Here is a 15,350-nt window from a genome sequence, read left to right as displayed (position 1 = left end):
CCTGAATTCTGAATTTGCAGAACATTACCCAAAGTAATTTTCAAAACTTGGATTTATTACTCCACCCATTCCCAAACATATTACACCATTTCTGTTTCCCATATCTCTGAACAGAAGCACAGGTGACCAAATTACTCAAGCTAGAAACTTGAAAGTCACTTGATTCCTTTCCAAACTGCATGTCCTTGTAGCCAAATACCATGTCCTAAAATTTCTACTTTTTAATAGCTCTTGAATTCATATACTCTTCTCTCTAATTGAAGTTATACAGATTGTTCAACTATTTCACTGTAATGACTTCTGAACTGGTCTGCCCTTATGCTTGCATTCCTCTCTGTGGCTAGACTGGGCATTTTATTTAAGACTTGTTTTATTTACTTGGAAGTCAGAGTGACACATTGTGTGTGTGTGTGTGTGTGTGTGTGTGTTCTCCAAAGCCAGGACCCAAGAAATCCATCTGTTCTGCCATGTGAGTTGTAGGGAGCCGAGTACATGGGCCAGCATCCGCTGCCTTCAAAGGCACATTAGCAGGAAGCTTGATCAGAAGTATAGTGTGGCTGAAACTCACACTGGCACTCCAATGATGAGACTTTGGGTTTGCAAAAAGTGGTATAAACTGCTGCAAAATGATGCCAACCCTTAAACTAAGCTTCCAAGAGGCAATAACTCTCTGCTTAGAAGTCATCAATACTTTTCCATTATTCCTACAGATATTTGCTCCCACAAATAGTAAATACTGTTTTACTAGTGATTTAAAGATTTACATACAGAAAGCACAGATTCCAAGTTTGTATTCTCTTTTAATGCTATCTTCATTAGTTCACAAGCTCGAAGGCATTTTTTGGCTGAAAAATAGCATTTTGTTATATGAATAAACTATGGTTTCTTTATTTATCCCTCCACTGAGGGCTGTTGTATTAGTCCCACTTTTAAATTGCAATGAGCAATGCTATGATTAAGTTTCTTGACAGTGTCTATTGTGCACACATTTGAGAGTTTCTTTAAAATAGATACCTAGATGACAAATTATAAGGTCATAGGGATTGCACATTTGAGCTTCAATAGATAACTCATCATTGCACAGGAATGATGCACTCTAATTGTAGAAGAGTGGTTATCTGGACAAAAAGGAAGAGGAGGAATAAGGGATGTGAGTCTGGGAATTCAGGGAAAATGAAGCGTTTCTTCAAAACTTTGTATCAAATGCAAAATACAAGACCTATGATGACTGTGGAGGTATCTAATGAATTATGTTAAATTATTTTTTTTATTTTTGCTATATTTCATAATATTAAATATTTTAATAGAGATTTTGATAGTTTCTAGTTATCTTAAAATAAAAACATGGGCTGGTATTGTGGCACAGTGGTAAAAGCCAACGCCTGCTATGCCAGCATTCCATATGGGCACTGGTTGGAATCCTGGCTGCTCCAATTCCAATCCAGCTCCCTACTAATGCACCTGGGAAAGCAGCAGAAGATGACCCAACTGCCTGGTCCCCTGCCAACCATATGGGAGACCTGGAAGAAGCTCTAGGTTTTTGGCATTGGCCTGGCACAGCTCAGCCATTGCAGCCATTTGGGGAGTGAATAGATGAATGGAAGATCTCTGTCTCTGTCTCTGTCTCTCTGTGTGCGTGTGTGTGTGTGTATAACTTTGTCTTTCAAATAAATAAAAATGAATCTTAAAAAAAATCCACTTTTAACTTTGTACCTTAGCAATTGGAGTAGTTAATGTCTTAGAAAATATTTTTGCTATGGGACCGATCCCATATGGGCGCTGTTTCGAGACCCAGCTGCTCCACTTCCAATCCAGCTCTCTGCTATGGCCTGGGAAAGCACTAGAAGATGGTCCAAGTCCTTGGGCCCTTGCACCCACGTGGGAGACCCTGAAGAAGCTCCTGGCTCCTGGCTTCGGATCAGCACGTTGGGGAGTGAACCATCGGATGGAAGACCTCTCTCTCTCTCTCTCTCTCTCTCTCTCTGCCTCTCCTCTCTGTGTAACTCTTTCAAATAAATGAATAAATCTTAAAAAAAAAGAGAGAGAAAATACTTAATGCTATGTGCAGTATATGTGTAAAGTGTAGCAAACACATCTAGAAATATCTCCCCCTAAAAATAGATTATACTATAATAGATTATTTTGTCTCCATGGTTCTAAAACACTGAATTGACTGAATTACCACATTTTAGCTAGTTGTTTCAGTCTCTCTGCTAATTATTTCACAGCCAGAATAGCATTTCAAGAGCAATTTGAAAAAGCCACTCCTTTAACCTACTAATCCTCTCGGTTTTCTTACTCTTACCTAGTACAGTTCTTATAAAATATATTACTTTGCTTCTCTCCTCAAACATTCCTTAAGGCCAATACCCTAGATTCTGTAACTCACTCAAGACAGACAGCAGTTATTTCCCCAAGAGTTTCAATAAATAATTCATTGAATGCATTAATTTCCAGGAGACCTGTTCAGCTGTGTACCTGGTTCTTCTTCAAGATGGCATAAATATCAGCTCAAAATTGAAGAGCTAGTTCAGCATGAACCAACTCTAGGGAAAGTGGAGACAGAAAGAAAAATTTTAGTATATAAACTTTGAAGTCAATGTTATATGTGTTTACTTAGAAATTCATTGCTCTCTTCCATAGTCACATTTGCAACAACAAGTCTGGAGAGGGAGAGTGAGAAAACCAAAATGGAGACAGAATAAAATATCTGTAGGTCCTACAAGCAGCTCCTGCCAAGGCCCCAGGGTAGAGTCAATACCTCGGCCGTGTGTTGCACCTTTGGAAGCCTGGGGAATCAAGCATCAGTACTGGACCTACTTCCTCATCTTTAGCTTACATGCATTCATATTTTCTTTACAAAGAAAGCTGAAAATCAAAGTAACAATCTCTATCACCTGTCATTTTAACAAGCAGAACTGTATTCAATTTAGCAATTCCCATGTGGACAGCACTATTCTTTTCTATCAAAATAATGCCCATTTCTGTGACTTTGGCTAAATGCAGTTTTCACCAGGCTCTTTCTTCCCTTTTCTTACCGCTACTGCTGCATCTTCTGAGTCCTGGTGTTTGCCCTCCTAGGTGACCACAAAAACACACATTGGACCAACCCACGAGGTCCTTTGGGTCTGGAGATTTCTATTTGGAACTGTAGCTTGATTGGTTGTAGAAAGACTAAGTGGTCAGGGGTTGGCGCTCTCTGCTGTGGCCTGGGAAGGCAGTGGAGGATGGCCCAAGGGTTTGGACTCCTGCACCCGCATGGGAGATCGGGAAGAAGCACCTGGCTCCTGGCTTCAGATTGGCGCAGCTCTGGCCGTTGCGGCCATTTGGGGAGTGACCCAATGGAAGGAAGACCTTTCTCTCTGTCTCTCTCTCTCTCACTGTCTATAACTCTACCTGTTTAAAAAAAAAAAAAGAGTGGTCATGTGCCTAAGATACTGCCTTGATTTCCACTTTGGGAAACTGAACACAGCCCTTCAAAAGTAGCAATTCAGTCATTCTTTTCAATATTCTGTCCTATTTTGAATATAAGCCACATGAACTAAAACACCACATCTTTCTTGCTAACTATGTACATAGAATGTAGCAGTGATTTCAGAAATAATTATTGAACAAATAAATGTTTAATGGATGGATGGAAGCCATCCATTAGTTCCTTAGTTAGTTCATAGTCTTTGGATCTCACAAAGCTCAGCATTCTTTGAAACAAACATCACAATAGCCCTTCAAAATGGCATAAAAGTCTATGCTGATACCAGGAGGGGAGAGAAGGTTTTATTAAAGCTTCACTTTGTCTCCACCAGGTACAAGTAGTGATATAAAAAGAATGAACACCAGCTAGGAACTCTGCACTTATTAAACACACGAGTATTCCTAAACCAAGTAGTATTTGCATGATGTAACCTTAAAAATTCTACTGTTGGAGGCGGGCACGGTGGCTCCATGAGCTAAGCCACTGCTTGCACCTTCAGCATCCCAAGTTGGAGGACCTGGTCAAGTCCCCGTTACTCTGCTTGTGACTCAGCTGCCTGTTAATGCTCGTGGGAAGGCAGCAGAAAGTGGCCCGAGTACTTGGGTCCCTGCCACCCATGAGGGAGACTCAGATGGAGTGCCTGACTTCAGCCTTGCCCAGTCCGGGCTCTTGCGGCCATTTTGGGCATGAACAGAAGGGTGTAAGCGCTTTCTCTTGGTCCATGTCTAGACGTCAGTGTTGATAGACGGTGAAGTGCAATGAAGACATGAGTGAAGCTGCTGTGCAGACGCTTACACGTAACGTTTCTACAGCAGTGGGAGCGCGATGGGAAGGACAGGCCCCCTCCCATCAGGCTTTCACTTCCTGACAGTGGGGTGGCAGCATAATTAGAACTATACCTGTAAAAATCCAACATATAAATGAATTCTCTCTCAGATGACTGAGATACCTCTAGCGTATTACCTTTGTTGCCATTAGAGGGAAAAGCACTTCTAAAATTCTTTATTCTCTGTGAACTTAGGACTACGCATAAACAGAGATTTCTTTTCTTTTCTTTTTTCTTTCTTTCTTTCTTTTTTTTTTTTTTTTTTTTTTGATGAGAGAACCCCTGCTAGTATTTAACGATATAACCTTGTGCTGTGAAATTACATTGCCTAGTTGAGGAATGGACTGAGACAAACTCTAGGACAGCCAAGACCAAACATCTCGTTATTATTTTATCTTAGTCTAGAGGAAATATGTGTGAACCTGCCTGCACATATGAACACTCCCAGAACACCACAGATACACTGAACATCCACTCAAGGACCAAAGAAGACACTACTGGGCTACTGACTGATCCGTCTCCCAAGGTTTCTGGTACTTACGAAGTTGGCTCTTTTAATTTGTGAGATTTGTCAGAGGTTACACTGAGGATTCTTTTACCTGTACAGAGAGGGGGACAATAAAGGAATAAGAAACAAAATCTACATTACCACTGGGAAAAAGGAAAAGAAAATTAAAGCAGAGGTCTAATGCAACAAGGTAAAATTTTTTTTAAGATTTTATTTATTATTTATTTGAGAGGTAGAGTTACAGATAATGAGAAAGAGAGAAAGAGAGAGAGAGAGAGAGAGAGAGGTCTTCCATCTGCTGGTTCACTCCCCAAATGGCTACAATGGCCGAGCTTGGCCAACTCAAAGCCAGGAGTCTGGAGCTTCTTCCAGGTCTCCCACGTGGGTGCAGGGGCTCAAGCACTTGGGCCATCCTCCACTGCTTTCCCAGGCCATAGCAGAGAGATGGATTGAAAGAGGAGCAGCCGGGACTAGAACCGGCACCCACATGGGACGCGAACCAGCACCCATATGGGACGCTGGCACTGCAGGCAGAGGATTAACCAACTGTACCACAGCTCCAGCCCAAGGTAAAATTTTAAAATTTGGACAACTGGCATTGGGTATTTGATTGAATGTGGTGTCAGTTTTTCCTAAGAAGGAATAAAGAATTAATATAAATGTGATATGGCACTTTGACCTTCACATCCCTACAGTTAGAGTCTACTGAAAAAATCTGTTCTCCTAATTGTATTCTTCATTTTCGAGTTTGCAGCAGACTCCCAGGACTTTGTTTTATGGATGAAGTTATGGTCCCCTTCTGTATCAGGTCTGCTGTAAACGTTCATTATGATCACGGCTGCTTAATTTAGCAGATGGTTGGAACTGCACAGTTCTTCTCAGGGGGATTAAATATGGTTATGTCATTTCCCAAGTTGATTTAAAAGAAGTAATTTGAGATCAAGTAATGTTTCGTTTTGGTACTGGTTCACAATCACTGCCACACATGTTTACTTTTCTCCACTTTTATAAATTTTGAATATCTGTAATGAACTGGGTTGGTTTCCCAGGTTTTTTTTTTTTTTTTTTTTAGTTCTTGATGGTCTTCAATAAAGAAATAAAGATGAATACATCATCATACCCATATCTTATGCTTTACTACATGACCCACCAGAAGCCCAGAAAGAGATTTTCCCATTGAATTTGCACAACACTGTTTCCCATCTATTGTTAGCCAGTACTATGTAGATAGAAATTATTTCTATGAGCAAACTCCTGCTACATGGCAATTCCACCTCCAAAGAATACCTTACATTGCTTTTTAGATATCAGTGATCAAATATAGCTAGCAAGAAGCATGGAAGTTGCATCTAAAAAAAATTTCAGAATTTCATACCTACTCAGAACACCATCTATGTTTGCATTTAGTGGCTAGTCAGTCGACCAAGGACTGATTTAGAGGGATCTCACGTTTTGAAAGACAAGAAACTTAAACAGACATTGTTCAGAGTTCCAGATCTGTCTCTAAGTAACAGGGTCACTTCTCTCTAGCCTGGGGCCTCTTCCAAATAGGTAGAGCCTTTTCTAAAGCAAGATTTCACTATTCAGAAGGGCTTATTCTTGCATGTTATTCAACCTTTGGAGCTTAAAATTCTATGCCCTCCCAACCTCCTACTGTTCCTGTTCAACTTTATTGCAGGTAGCAAAGGGAGGATAATATTTGAGGGTATGCAGAGATGGTTGATTTAGTCAGGAAATCTCATTACTATGCCATTATGTTTTGTATATAGAAGCTTTCTTCTGAGGGAGTAAAGGATTTTAATTTCAAATAGCAAGTAAGCTTTGTAATCCTCTTGTGAAAGTGGCGAATTATGGTAAAACAGACAGGCATATTCTAAGGCGTGTTGAAGTTGTAATGCAAAGTAGTTAGAAGACCTGGGTTTGTGTTTATGTCTGCCACTTGCTAGGCTTTGGCCTCCTGTATTTCAGTATCCACCTCATATCGACAAATTACGGCTGTGAAGATTACTAGAATAACATGTGTTTGTGTATGTGTGTGGGCGGGAGTTCTCTATGAATGATACAGCACTGTGTGTGCACAAGACACTTCAACACTGTCATCAAGAACTACTCCCCTCTCTGCAGAGAAGCTGTGGAAGAAGCTGCAGGACACCACCCACAGCAGCCTTTCGCCCTGCCTCAGAGCATTTTCACCATACTGCTTCCCACTTCCCACTTCCACTCCCCCCTCCCCTCCCCCAACACACCTCCCCGAAGGAGATAAAGGAGCAGATGTCCACTCCTTCCTGTGCATGGTCAGCTAAATGCCTGAAATCCCAGTGTAGATGATGGCAGCAGCTCTGCGGTGGTGATAAATAGCAGCCAAACCTTGCTGAAATAGGTTTGCAGCTGGCTTCCCAAGAGGAAGGTCCTCTCAGTCTGGTCAGGGTGGGCGGGGGGAGCTTAAATGTGATAGTCAGACAAACTCCTCTTCTCTTCTCTTCTCTTCTCTTCTCTTCTCTTCTCTTCTCTTCTCTTCTCTTCTCTTCTCTCTTCTCTCTTCTCTTCTCTCTCTTCTCTTCTCTTCTCTTCTCTTCTCTTCTCTTCTCTTCTCTTCTCTTCTCTTCTCTTCTCTTCTCTCTTCTCTTCTCTTCTCCTCTTCTCTTTTCTCTTTCCTCTTTTCTAAAGCAGCTATGCTTTTAAAAAAGATGTATTTTTTGAGAGGCAGGGAAAGAAAAAGAGACAGAAAGACAGAGACCTCCCATCCATTGGTTTACTTCCCAAATGCTCACAAAGGCCAAGCCTGGGCCAGGCTGAGGCCAGGAGCCAGGAATGCAATCCAGGTCTCCCAAGTGGGTGACAAGACCTCAATTACTTGAGCCATCACTACTGCCTCCCAGAGTCCGCTTTAGCAAGAAGCTGGAGTCAGAAGCTGGAACTGGACCTGAAACCAGGCATTCTGCTGGGAAACTCAGGCTTCTTAACCCCTAAGCTATGTAGCTACTCCCCAGACAAATGCATTTTCTACTCATGCTATATCTGCTTGTCTGTCATCAGGCAAGTCCTCAGCATTTGCTCAGTCCTGGTAACTTCTAATCTTGGCTGCTTCCTGCTGGCTTAGAAAGCACTGAAATGCCTCTCGGGACATTGTAAGGGTGAAGTGAGAAAACACAGTGATGTGTTTTGACACCATTTCAGTGACTTAGTGGGTATTCAGTAAATGGTATTTCATCTGTATCCAATCCCCAAATCCCCTACTCTTTTCTTAAAGATTTATTTATTTATTTGAAAGGAATCATTACAGAGAGGCAGAGGCAGAGGCAGAGAGAGAGAGGGGTCTTCCATCTGCTGGTTCACTCCCCAGATGGCTGCAATGGCCAGAGCTGTGCTAATCTGAAACAGGAGCCAGGAGCTTCTTTCAGGTCTCCCACGTGGGTGCAGGGGCCCAAGGACTTGGGCCATCTTCTGCTTTCCCGGGCCATAGCAGAGAGCTGGATCAGAAGTGGAGCAGCCGGGACTCAACCTGGTGCCCATATGGGATGCCGGCACTGCAGGTGGTGGCTTTCCTATTACACCACAGCACCGGCCCCCAAATCTACTATGCATTTGGCAGCAACCAGGAAGCTATGAGGATCATTTGCTATAGTTTCTTCCTGTCCTGAACCGGTCCTTCTCATGCCAAAATCAGCATCTCCCTAGAAAAAGTATTCTGTGTTTCTTCCAATAAACTGCAATAACCTTCATTTGAAAAGCCATCCTTTTGTTGTACATGGGTTTATTGACAGCTCATGGAAAAAATGTATTATGAAAAAACTATGCATGGATTTCAATTTTTTTGCATAAAAATAAACAGCTTTTCATTTTTCCATGAACTTTTTGGAGTTCCCATACACATTCTTGTGATTCAAAGCACCTTTCCATTTCAATCCTTATGAGAATTATTATTGTCTCTTGTCTAGCAAAATGAGCGGCAGAAAGAGCTAGGGCGATCTTATATAATTTTCTCGTACACTGCAGTATTATGGATTAGTGTTTGTTAAAAATGGTTTCATGCCAAACAAAGCAACGCTTTTCATCTGTAGCCCATTGTTTTAGAAGGATTTGCAAACATGTGTAGTCAGATTTTCTTTTTGGGTTACATTTATTTCTATTTGAATTTCCTATTGGTTATTCTAGGAATAAAATTGGTTTTATGATTCAGAGACAAAATCATTCTTTTTAAAGATTTATTTAGTTAAAAGGCAGACTTAGAGAGAGGAAAAGACAGACACAGAGAAAAAGAGAGATCTTCCATCCCCTAGTTTACTCCCTACATGGCTGCGATGGCAGGGGCTGGGCCAGGCTATAGCCAGGAGCCAGGAACTCCACTCAGGTCTCTATTGTGGGTGGCAGGGACCCAATTATGTGTACCATCTCCCTTTGCTTTCCCAGACACATTAGCAGGGAAGTAGAATTTAACTGGAGCAGCCAGGGCTTGAACCCCCACTCATATGAGATGTCAAGTGGTAGCTCAACCTACTGTGCCATAACATGAGCCCCCAAAAATAAATTCTTTTGGCAAATACTGATGAAAGAATAATGGTTATTAAGATATCACGCCTTTCATTGTAAAACATTTTCAAATATCATGGCATGTTCTGTTAAGTGCTTCAAATATATTGCATTGTTTAATTTCTATATTATCCACATTTAACAGATAAAATATTGAAGATATGAACATTTTAAGAATTGTTCCAAGGTCAAGTGTCATAGGAAGACTTAGACATTACTGATCCTTTTCTTTGTCTCTGTTCACTAAGTGATTATGTATTGCTTTAGGTACAGGAAACTCAGACCAAAGTATTCTAATTGAGCCTTCAAGGATGACAAAGCTAGACAATGGCAGAGCCGGAATGAGACAAATAGTCTTCTCCAGGTTCACCTTATTATACATTAAGATATTATAAGATAGGCTTCTATCAACATTTTCTTGAGGCTTTTCACTTAATATAGATGAATTAGACAAACAAAAATGTGATTTCCTGTCTTCTCATTTTGTCTCAATTTTCTATTTGTATTTCTGTTCCCTCCCCCCCCCCTATTTTTTCCTAATGTAGGGTCTTTCAAATCTTGTCTATTCTTTATGAGACAGGTAAGGACTGAACAAAAGAACAGCACTATAGACAAGTAACTGTAATTAACCTGAAATAATTTAGGGTTATAGAAAATATGGTGCTGTGAATATCAGATGCTGCTACTTCTCCTCTCTGTCCTATATTTATTCTGCTCTAAATTTAGAAATAACATAGCTTGCTGAGTAGCAGGAGAGGCAGTCAGGCTGTGGCCCACAGGAGGAGCCCAGGACATTCCAGGTACTTTTACAGCAGGACTTGCTCCACCATTTCTGTCAACAGCTTGCTAAATCCACGTTCCGCAGTTCTCTTGCTTTTGACTCCACCTCCAGAACCTGGGTTTGATGGCCCAGTAAAGTCAGTAATTCAAGCTTGGGTTGTCCCAGGTTTCCCAGGTCCTGGCTGCTGCACAAGAAACATTTCGCTTCTCTTCTTTCAAGATCCATTCTTTCCCTGGTTCCAGGCTTGATCCCCGGGTCTCAAACTCATGCCAAAGGAGAACTGCTCAAGACAAGACTATTCTTCCCCATTATCAAATTTCCTGAAGGTGGTGAGCATCATATCACTATCTCCACTTCATCAAATGAATTTGAAAATATTTTTTAAACAAAGGTCTGTTCATATAAGCAGTACCTTTGACATGGGTTTGGTAGACACATCTGACAACCTGACCACTCAGTATCACAGATCTTATTTCATGGGGAAAGAAGTAGAATACTGCAACTTTATTTTCTCTTCTGAATGCCTGTGCTCCCCACTCCTAATACACGGACTTCATTCTCCCAGCATGCACCCATGGGGTCACAAGCAGTTTTCTAAATCAACTGACAGTGGAAGAGGAGATTTGGGCTTAGTTTACAGATGGTTCTGTCCAATATGTAGGCACCACACAAAAGTAGACAGATCAGACTACAGCCTGTTAATGGGACATCCCTGAAGGAGAAGGAAAACTTTTCCAGTAGGCAGAACTCCAAGCAGCGTACCTGGTTGTTCACTTTGCTTTAAAGGAGAAATGGCCAGATATACCATTATCTACCAACTTAATGGCTTTGGTCAATGCTTTGGCTGTATGTTCAGAAACTTAAAAAGAATGCGAGTGGAAACCTGATGGCAAGGAACTTGGGGAAAACATATGTATATAGTCCTCTGTGAGTGGGAAAAGCATGAAGATAATTTGTGTCCTGTCCCAAGTTAACACTAGTTAGGACTCAAGCTGTAGAAATCAGAGTGCTGCTACTCATGACTGCCCCTAGTGGCCCACTAGCAAAAGTTCTGCTTTCTGTTCCCATGATCTTCCACTGGGCTGGCCTAGAGGTCTTAATAACGAAGGGCAGAATGTTTCTACCTCAGCTCCATTGAATTGAGAATTTAAACAACAATCCAAACACTTTAGGCTCCTCCTCTTCTGTATCAACAGGCAAAGGAGGGGCTTGTATAGGCTGGAGGGATGGATCCTGAACAGTGAGGGGAAATAGGACTGCTGCTAAACAATGGAGGCAAGAAAACATGGAATACAGAGACCCCTTAGGGATCTCTCAGCATTACTCAGCATTACTCTCAGCATTACTGTGCCCTATGTATAAGGTCAGTGGCAACAACAACCTTATGAACTAGATATTCTTGTATTACTATTATCCCAATTTGCTAATAAGGAAAAGGAGGCATAGAGGTTAATCAATGTATTTGCAGGTAAGCAGTATCTGCAGTGGCCAGAATTTGAACCTCAGCAGACTGCCTCTATACCTGTGCCAACCCTAGACCTACATTAAGCAAATTACATTTTAACTCATTCTGCTTTGTAATCCCATAATATGGGGCAAGGTTATCTTCATATTGTGTTCCCTGCACCTAATGCATCAGAAAAACTGTTTGAGCATATGGTGATAAGTAAGTAAATAGTACTCAGGAACCAGACTCTAACACTTCCTAAGTGTTGGATTTGTGCCTCAAGTTTTTCATCTTTGAAATGGGACCAATAGTAAGATTATTGTGAGGATTATATAAGTCTATATATATATATATATACATATATATATATAAATTGGTTAGAATAGCATCTGAAATTTATTAAGTATTCAATGAAGGATCATTTTTTTAATACTGCTAGATTTATTTATCACATACTTCCACCATGTAGAAAAAGACATAAAAAGTACTCTACACACATCTGATAAACTATATTTGTTGTGTTATACTTTGTATTCTTTCATCTCTACACTTTGCTGCCCATTTTCTGCCACCTATAATGTATGTGGAACTGTGCTAGAGGCTACAGTGACAGATGAATGACATGGCTATTGTCCTTGAAGAATCCAGGCTGAGTACATAAATAGACATAACCCAGATACTATAATGCAACTTAATCATTCTGGGAGAACAGAAGAGGGAGCATTTGACTTGAGTGGAAGGGTTTGCCATTCCCAGCAACAGTGCAGGCATCCTTCCGCAAGGTACTCTTTGTGGTACCAAGGGAAAAAGACTATTCTTATAAATATTTCTCCACATATAAAGATAATGCTCCTGGGGACGCATGTGTTCTTAATGAGAAAATTCCAGTGTGACTTTACCTGTGGAGAGATTAGATGGCCACCTACTAACTGTGTATTGAAAGAATACCAAGGAGGGTCCTCTTGCCCCTGCAACTCTCCTTTGAAAACTGAGACCAAATGGTTTCTATGCCTAAAGGGAAGAAAAAGGAATCCATGCCAGTAAGGGAGGCATCTGCCTGCAAGCAAATGATGCCCAAAAAGAATATGCCTTGTAGATAGAGGTCAATTTTTCTCACATAACTGAAAGTCTGGTGATAAGTGGGTATTGGCTTTGGTTTGGCTGCTTAGTAATTCTCTTGAGGACTCAGGTCCTCTCCCTTTCTCTAGGGTGCTAGCTTTTACTTTTATATTCATCATTCTGTGGTTGCAAGATGGCTACTCACATATACAGAGTTCACTTTCATATTCAAGCTGGAAAAGGAGTTAAGATGCCAGCTTTATGTTAAGAAACCAAAGCCTTTCCAGAATCCACCCTAGCAGACTTCTACTTGTGTTTCATTGTCACATGGGCACTGCCAGCTGGACTGCAGCCTGGAAAAGCAAGAGACATGAGTATCACAATTGGCTTGGACCAAGGATCAGCAAGCTTTTCCTGTAACAGGCCAGATAGTAAATATTTTAAGCTTTGCTGGCCATACAGTCAGTTTGTGTTGCAATCACCCAGTCCTGCCATTCTAACACAACAGCAGCCATACTCAATACGCAACGATGGTATGTTGCTGTGTTCTTGCAAACTCTATAACCTCGAAATATGATAGAACACTAATGGGTTATAAAATATTCTCCTTTTGATATTTTTTTCAACCACTCAATAATGTGCAAACTGATCTGAGCTTGTTCATGGCAGACATAATTTGACCCACAAATCCATAGTTGGCCAAACTCTGATTTGGACTAAAGACAATCCATTGACTGGATCTGGGCAAATGGCTAATAGGCAGTTGCCTCTGTGAAATGAATACTGGATAGGTGACTAGCAATGCAGCAATAATGGGTTGTTTTAGTCTTCTACATGCATTAAGACTTATAAAAGTACCTGGCATATGATCAGGGCATAATATTTTAATTCCTTTCCCCTCCTTCTGCTTTATTCTAGAATATTTTTCCATTTAAAGGTCCTTTCTGTGCTCCATTAGAAAAGCTGATATTCAGATTCTGCATTTTCGGTAATTGATCATTAGAAGGGTCTTTGGAAAGGAAATCTATGATTACTTTTCAACCAAAATGGATTGACTACCCTCTGTTACCACAATTTAAGGGAAAATCAAAGAGCCCTAAAATTAGAAATTAAAGCCTTCATCTAAGTTTCATAAATGTTTTTAAGTTTTCTTCCTGGGCTTTCAGTAGAGAGAGAAATGCAAATGGAAACCTAGCATGGATAAAGATATCTTGCATTTGGCTTTGACATAATCTCATTATATATTCACCACGTACAAGAGACAGAAGAAAGTAGATATGCAGAAAGCAAAAAATAGGCTTACTCTTTATACATTTAATTACAAAGGCAATTTCCTTTATAGTCTACTTACAGGAATGCCTCTTAGTATCTTGCCAACAGTATCACAACTTGTTTATTCAAAGGTTATGTGTGAATGAGAGTTTTTTGATATTAATCAAGTAATTTGCTAGTGTTGCTGGGAAAAGGAAAATGTTAGCTTTATCTTGAAAAATGAAACAGCCCATTAATCAAATTCACTCTATTGAAGACAATTGGGGAGACAGAGAGGACAAACAGACCATTCAGATAAGACATTCCTAAACTGATGGAACTTTTAATATAATTTGGCATAGACTTCTACACAGAGAGTGATTAACTTTAATCACCTTACAAACTCAGGTATTTGTGAATTCCAAGGTTACCATTTATTATTAATCAAAAGAAAATCCTACTAAGTGTACCAAATTCAAGAGCCAATTTCTTATATGAACTAATTTATTAGTGTCAATGTATTATCTTCACTTAAAGTTAAAAAGTTAAATAGAATATGTGTGTTCTTAAACATCTATCTCTTTTGCTTTTTGTATCACAGCAGCACATTCTTTTTAGGTTTGAGACTGGCTATCCATTAATCAGAATTAAATTCAATATTAGGACACATTTAAAATTATGTATATAAATTCAGCTGAAAAATGCAAGGTTGCAAGATAAGGGATATGAAAAATAACTGCTCAGAGGGAATGCGGTGCAGAAGGAAGGGACCTTTTTCTAGTATGATGAATTGCAAAAACCCATTAGCCAAACGCCAATGAACAGCTATGTTTTATGAGTCAGGCTTTCTCTGAATTTGTTAATAACATTAAGACTGCTTGAAAGAAAAAAAAATGTTTCATAATATTGACCCATCTTTCTTTCTAAATTCACTAAAGATTGTATTGCTTTTAGAATAAAAAATTGATACAATGTGATTTTTTAATCCTAAATAAAATTCCAATTTTTAAAAATTCTAGATAATAATCATTTAAAAAAATTTTTTTTAAATTGATGTTATTTGCAGGAAGGGCAGAGAGACAATTCTAATACTTTTTATAACAGCATATAACCATATATTATATTACATATATAACATATATAACATATAATATATAAATATATATTAATTGCAGATGTCAGCGTCATCTATTGAGGAGGTCTTTGACTAAAGCAGGAGTCTTGTGCCCAATACCGCTGGAGGCCAGCAGAAGAGGTGGTCCTGACAGTGATACCTGTGAGAGTAAAGCCCTACTTCTCACTTGCCATGCAGGGATGTGGCCCCAGCTTCTGAGAATGTTGTACTTCAAGAAAAAACAGAAACCCAGAATTATTTTTCAAATTCTGGGTTCCTATTTACTTGCTCACATTTTTCAAAACATGTATGCAGTCTAAATCCACTTGAAGGCCACCAGTGTTTAAACTCTGTTTCAGGAA

This window comes from Oryctolagus cuniculus, chromosome 11 (genome assembly GCF_964237555.1).
Source record: "Oryctolagus cuniculus chromosome 11, mOryCun1.1, whole genome shotgun sequence".
In the NCBI taxonomy this organism is placed as follows: Eukaryota; Metazoa; Chordata; class Mammalia; order Lagomorpha; family Leporidae; genus Oryctolagus; species Oryctolagus cuniculus.
The sequence above is the reverse complement of the archived record's forward strand: the minus strand, read 5'-3'. Positions refer to the sequence as shown.